Source organism: Podarcis raffonei, chromosome 5, assembly GCF_027172205.1.
Source record: "Podarcis raffonei isolate rPodRaf1 chromosome 5, rPodRaf1.pri, whole genome shotgun sequence".
Taxonomy (NCBI): domain Eukaryota; kingdom Metazoa; phylum Chordata; class Lepidosauria; order Squamata; family Lacertidae; genus Podarcis; species Podarcis raffonei.
Window position 1 is genome coordinate 43817501 of NC_070606.1, and position 7518 is coordinate 43825018.

A 7518-nucleotide genomic window follows, 5' to 3' on the forward strand; every position below is an offset into this window, starting at 1 on the left:
TGGAAAAATGAGAAATGGAGAGAAAATGGAACTGACTGATTCTCCCATCACTACCCTCAACCTTCCTCTGTCAGCAGTTGCCTTCACCAGATCAATAGCACTAGAAGGACCAATTGCATGAGTTAGTTGTGCCGTCAGTATAAGAGGGTTCTGCAAGGCAAGAAGTGTTTCATATTGAATTGTATTACATATAGTAGAAGCTTGCAATAAAATAATTGTCTAGTTAGTTTAAATCAAACTCTGCCTTGGCCCTTGCTGCTGTCTTAGAGTTGATGTATCATTGTATGTATGTTCGTGTATTTCTGAAAATCATATGGACCTGTTACTCTGGTCTCACTGTACCCTAGTTTCCAGAATTCTTTCCCTTCCTGCCAATACTTCATATCCATGGCAATAAATAAGGCTTTGCCACTTTCCCAATTTCTTCCAGCTCACTCCATTCTTTACCACTATCAGCACAGTTTCTCAAATCCCTCTTTTTCAATCCCCCTCTTATTCTCTCATGACACTTTCAGCTAGCCTCTTGAACTGTTTTCCAGCCATAATAAATATATTCCACATTCCATTGCTTGCCCAACTTGATTTTCTCAGTTTTCTGCCTTCTATGTCATTTTCTTCAGCTCTCCTCTTCTTCCATTTTTTCCGTCTCTTAGCTTCCCGTTTTTACATTTGCTACTTTTCCTGTCTGTTCTTTCAGCGACCAGCAACCTTATCTACAGATTCTGTAGTGATAGTTTCTCTATCTCCTGGTTTAAATTGCTAACCCTAACCTCCCCAATAGCTCCTCCTCTCCCTACAATTTATGTAAAGTTTTAATCTCAGACAAACTGGTCTCTCTGTTCCCTTGCAGAAAAATACTGGCCTTGTTGTTTCTTTAAGCAGTTGAGATGTTTGTGCACATTCTATGAGATCACATCAGTTCGGGCAATTGCTTCTGAAAACTTCCAAGCCCTTTAACTGAATGCAGTGACTAGATCTGTTTATCTTCCTAGGAAGAACCAGTATCTATCTGCATTGTTTTGACATGTAATTATTATTTCATTAAAGATTTGCAGAAACGGCTAAACCACCCTCCCCCTAAAATCCCAGAATTTAATCCGAGTCCTCAGTGTACACACAGGGATTATGCTATGCACACATACTTCTCACACAAATAAAGATTGTCTAATGCACTTGAACTTTAGCAACAGGCTTTGCACATGCAGCAATGGTGTATTCAGCGATGAAGTGAATAAGAAAGCCCACCTACGTTTGCACTTGAGCTCATGTGCGCAATGTACCTCTGGAGCACTTTGGGTTGGGATGCATGTATTCAAATACCACCATGCAGTTGTTGATGGAAAGAGAGCAGAATGAAGGGGAAAGTTTGCTTCTGATCCTTCACTCTCCAGACTGAAGACAGGGGCAGGGGCCATTCATTCACATGTTGAGCATATAGGACAATAGCAGTCTGAATCAACATTTCACTTAGCTATGCCACACACTAATTAAGTACAGATGTAATCTGAAGCAGCACTGATACCTGACTTAACCTGTGACTGTAGGCAGACACTGGTTTGCCTACTTAGATGCCAAATAGCAATTGTTCTTTTGTCAATTTCATGTGTGTGTGTGCTTTTTTTTGGGGGGGGGGTTGTTACTATGTTTTAATAACTGGGGTAACTGGAAGCACTTTTTAAAAACTATTAATTAAATTAATTATGGGCTATTTAAATATGTTATTTCCTCTTTTTCTTCTGCAACACATGCTATCATACCAGTGTGGTATAGTGGCTACAGTGGTGGCCTAGCACCTAGGAGATTAGGGTTCAAATTGCCCCTTTGCCAGGAAACTCACTAGGTGGCCTTGGGCCAATCATGACCTCTTAGCATAACCTACCTTACAGAGTTGTTGTGAGGATGAATTGGGGCAGGGAAAAGCCATACAAACCACCTTGCGCTCCTTAGAGTAAAGGTGAGATATAGATGCAATGAAACAAACAAACAAGATAGACAGGCAGCTGGACAGACAGAACTGCTGTTCACATCATGCCAAACCAGGGTTTCTTGTTATATGTGAATTACCCTGAAAATAAACTCAGAGTGAGGAATATGCATGTGTGAGTTTCTAAAAAGTACTTGGTTGAGGAGGGGGTCAGAAGGAATAGCTTGTCAAGATTTCTTTTTAGAGTTCTGCTTATATTTTTAACAATTATTTTTAACATAATGATATTTAATATGAAAAATGAGTCCCGACTGATTTCTTTCTCTCATTTAAGAAAACAGTATGTTTCGGATTAAAGCATATGTCTCAAAATGGGGTATTTTTTCCTTACACAAACTGCATAGCAGTGTGTGTGTGTGTGTGTGTGTGTGTGTGTAACTTATCTACTTTAATGTTTAATTTCCTTTCAAATATTCAAGCACTGTGAAAGTAAGTATCAGGAGACACAATGGCGTTTTTAAGGGAGCATTGCGGCCAGCTTATAGGAAGAGGGTTTTTTTTATCAGGGAGGAGGGGATTAAAAAGGGGGGAAATTTTCCACATCTGCCTTTCAGTACACATCACTGTGCACTGCTGATATGCATACAGTACAACTATTGATGCACACCAGTCTAACCCTGCCCCATCTGAGGCAGCAAGAGTAGAATCATCCCCCTTTGTCTTGGTGCTTACATATCTTCGTATATTCTGCATATGCATGAAATAAATGCCTCTCGGAAGGTGTCTGGTGTTCAGTACTGATCATATTTGGGAGCCTCCCTGTACATTCACAAAAGGACCTTATGTGCACTTGTTAAAGATGCAAGCTAAGCTCTGAATGTCAAAAGTATGCACTCCATGTTTGAAATGGTGTGCATTGTGAGTTAAATATATATCCCTGTTAACCATATTTCTTTGGCTATCTATATTCTAGAAAAGATAGTTCCCACTAGCATATATATATATATATATATATATATATATATATATATATATGAATATAAAAAATAAGGGGGGGGAGTGGACTGAGAGCTGTCGGAAGGGTTTTTTTTAATAAAAAAAATATACTGACAGTTGGGTATTGACTGGCTTTTTAACACACACTCCTCTAATTCTAATTCTTAATTAGAATGCCATAGCTAATTAATAAGTTTTTTCCAATTATAAATTAACTTAGGATCAGAACTCTGGCTTTGCATGTAATTTCCTATAATCGCTAAAGCTACTGCAAAAACATGTCTCCTACCAACCGTAACTTTTTTTTATTTAACACAGACAGACAAGTTCTCACTGGGTTTAAATTTTGCAGCAAATTATCTCTGTTGGGATTTATGGAAGAATTTCCTTTTCTTTTCTTTTTTAATCGCAAATGTTTTCTTCTCGCGCCACCCCCATCCCCCTTTCCGCAACCTTTTCCAATCTTAAACAAAATAGGCTACTGAATGGACAATTCCTTTTTGAGATTTTTTTTTTTAAAGAAAAGAATTCATCTTAATGTTTTAATGTTATTACAGAGAAGGAAGAAAGAGAGTAAGTGATAATTCGTCGTCGTCCCCCCCCCCTTCATAACCGTTATCACCTTTTCATGGTTTCTTCAAAAATGATTTGGGAGGTGCCCTCATGGTGTTCATTTATAGAATCTTAACTGGAGAGACACTTATCTCTTTAGTAATGAACCAGTATAATTAAAGGTGGGAATGTGGAAGAGTTCAGGCTCTGGCAACATGTCACATAGTTGGCTGCTGCAATTCCTCCGTGGTTTATCAAAGACTACTCCTTTAATATGGAGATTACACTTATGTACTTGTCTGAACTTGAAAGGCATTTGCCTAATTTACTTATTAATGAGATGTAAATCTATTTGTACGGCACGTCACAAGTTTCCTGAAATCGCTGCTACTTAACTGGCGATAAACCCTATGATTTAAACGAAAAATAATACATTTAGCTTCCACATTCATTCTGTTAAAAATTGATATAGTCTATGTTAAATTTATTAATATTGCTTGCTGTCATTCAGTTTGCAGCTCTTACTGAAATATGACTTGACAGCGGCCGCATTAAAGATGTATGCCATTGTATTCAACAAAGATTAATGAAGCCCGGTAAAAATAGCTGTAAAAGAGAAAGTGATCCGAATGTAAAATCAGTGAATTAAATGAGGCCTTGCATACCATTTGTTAATATGCATGAGGAGGGAGGCAGCGAATGAAAATGTCTCCCTGCAAAGTTCATTTGGGAATGTTTCAATATTGTCTGAATACCACCAAACTACTGAACAGCAGCTTAATAGAGACCCATGTTCCACTAAGGTCTGTCCAGGTGCCCTATGAAACAGAGGCAAACACACACACACCAGATTTGCTTCCAAACAGAATTGGAGATATGCAATCTAAATAACATGATCCACACCAAAGGAAATCCATCTACTACACATACGAGCATAGATGTGTCTTCTCTGCCTCCCAGACTTCTCAGGCTGTCTATAAGTGTTGGCTTTCAGTAATAAAGCTACTAGTGATATGGAGCTTTAATGTTATATATGCCTCTTTTATGGAAGAATTGTATGAAGTAATACTTACAGGGATTAGATGCCAAGGATTTATAAAAGGTTAATATGTCTGTCTGTCTTGGCTGTCATACCTTTTCATACACTGAGATCTATGAAGTGATTTTTCTTTTTCTTTTGCAGAGTTCCTTAGGATATTCGGCCGCACACACCCCCTCCCCAGATGCTGATTTATTTCAACATGGTTCATTATCAAATGCTGTTGAATTTATAACCTAAGGTTAAGAGTTCCAAATAAATTAGCAAGAACATAAAATACTATACAGTAATCACAGGGTAAACATAGCATATTTATCAATCAAGATGCAGGGTGTTTGTACAGGGCTTGAGCTACCACTGGCAGTCTTGCTTAAAGATTTGAATATTTTCTGCAAGGTCAAAGGTGCCTCACAATAGGCCATGTTGAAAGTCCCCCTCCTTTTCTTTTTCTTTAGGGATTATTTTTAATTTGGCTAGGTAGATCTTCGGCAGCAAAGTCATAATGCACCAGAAAAGATTGTCAGCTTGGAGGCAATTTGGAGGTATAATATGCACACATGCAGTATGAAACCTTGTAGAAAAGCTCTGCCTAAAGCATAAATTGTCCCAAAAGGATGAAAACCAGTGTTTAAATTCAGAACAATTTAGATGGATTTTTGTTCTGAGTCTCAGCTTATGTCACCACCAGATCTTAGCACTGGAATTCATAGCCCATGTTTCATGTTTGCCATATTGAAAATTATTATTATTTCACACTATGCACTAATACACAATGCTCAGGTGTTGGAGCATTGTGTATTGTTACTCGCTCCCAAGGGACTCAACAGTTCTGGGATTGTTGACACAATCTATAAAAAAAATCTTTGGATTAGGGTGGGATGGTCTGTTCCTGTTATTGGCAATCTAGGTTATTGTCTATATCTCAGATTAAATAAATTTAAGGCTAGTTGCCCACGCAAGGAAGTGTTGACTCTTCTGCATTAGTGGAAATTGTGACGTTCACTCAGGGCAAACGGAGTCATATTCGCACATAGGTTTATTTGAGGTGTGAGGGGTGTAATTGAGCGATGCACAATTTATTTCACCATACCCAACATAGCATGACTTCTGTACATCAAAGTACATTTAAAAACAAACTGTTTTCATTGCACTGAAGTTAATGGGAAAGAAAGTCCAACCCTAAGGGACTGTTTGAGATGCAGGGTTGCAAAAAGAGGTTTGTTTTGCCAGAGCACCAGTACCAGAAATGGTTTGTTCTGATGACTGGCTCACTTGTAGATAGGGGCTGCCAAGTGCTGCGGCAGGGATGTGTTTATATAACTTTAGACGTTCCGAGGCACCACACAAGGTTGTGACTGTTCCCAGTAGTAAATGGTGGGCTAAGCCACTGCTGCACAGCTAACCTCTAGTCATTTGGGTCACTGCTGCTTAGCAGGAGGTAGAGGGGTAGAGAGGTGAGCTGATGCGTCTTCCCTTTCCTACTCTTGAGCAAAACTAGAGTTATGCTGACCACAGCAAGTAGAAGAGGGAGTATAAGAGAAGTGGAAGAACCTTAACAGTCTCATTTGCAGAGGAACATTGGAAGACCTGTGCCCAACACCCTCCAAAGCAACTTTTGATATAGGTGTGCCACACAGGAGCAGCTCAATAGCTTCTGGGATGCTGAGATAGATGCACTTTTCCTCTTGAGCACCCAGGAAATTGTGGTTCCAATTCTTAGTACAAACATCTCAAATAATTGGTCTGTACCTACTTTTGCATTGACTCTAGTGGTTTGTGAGTTGATTTGTATTGCTGGAGTTAGGAGGGCTAGATTGTATTGCTGGAGTTAGGAGGGCTAGATTTCAACCTGTTCTGTAGTCAACCATTACACAGCCTAGCTTGTGTGGGCTTTCAGAGGATCAGCAACACAAAATTTTAGGGGCTGAACCCAAAAAACAGTTTGAGAATACTGAGTGCACTACCTCTTTAAAAAACAAACCCCAAAACTTGCCTATCATTATATTGCTCAAAAGTCATCAGTCCAAATTCAAATATGTAATTGGAAAGTGAGCAATTTATTGCTGCTTTGGGGAGAAATAACCAGTGCCACTGAGGCTGTTGCTCCTACTTCCCATTCTCTTCTGAGTCTAATGCATCTTACTGCTAGTGGAGCGCATGAGAGGCTTTAGTATATAACATACTAAATGTGTAAAATACTAATAGTTCCCCTTGAACTCGCCACCTTGTTAATCAGTACTCTTTCAGCATTGACACCTTCTGTTACTTTAATTCTTTAACATTTTGGTCCCTTATGCTCAATGCAATGCATCTTTCCTGAGAACTGGCTGGTTTCCAGTTGTCAAGTTGCTTTTCTCTAGCTTTCTAAGATGTCCATCTGGGCAATCAGAGGTAGGGAGGCAGGCTAATTTCTTAGTAACATACTGCCAGATAGCATTTGGAAGGAATAAGATAGCAGAGAAAAATAGAACGCTGGCAAGAACCAGAGCTGTCAAATTGCCTGTAAAAGAGCAGACAGGGTTGGCATAATTTTATCCACATTTTAAGATCAGAAGCATTTTGAGCCATTAATTGAGGAAAACAGATTCTGACAAGAAAACAATGAAGAACTAAGTCAACATGGTCTCCTTTGTTGGAATGCATAGATTTCTTTTTTTAGAAAAAGCGGAAGCACTTTTTAAATCCCCGGCAACTAGAAATATGAGTTTATGCCCCTTGCTAGGGCTGGATTGATTATCATGCTTAGTATACTATACAATAAGAACAAAATTAGTGACTCCACTACACTGCTCAGTTGTAAGAAACTATAACACTGGTGTATTGACCATCATAAGGACCACAATGACAAGATACTCCCATCTTAGCTCTTTGTGTAAGAATATGTATATGAGACTGCCTCTAGTATTGCTTTGAATTCCCTCTGAGAAAACTGTTCCTGGTTAGTCTGGCACTTGGAAATTGATTTCCTCTAGAATTTTGGAGTCAACAACACATTTGGCAGATCCAG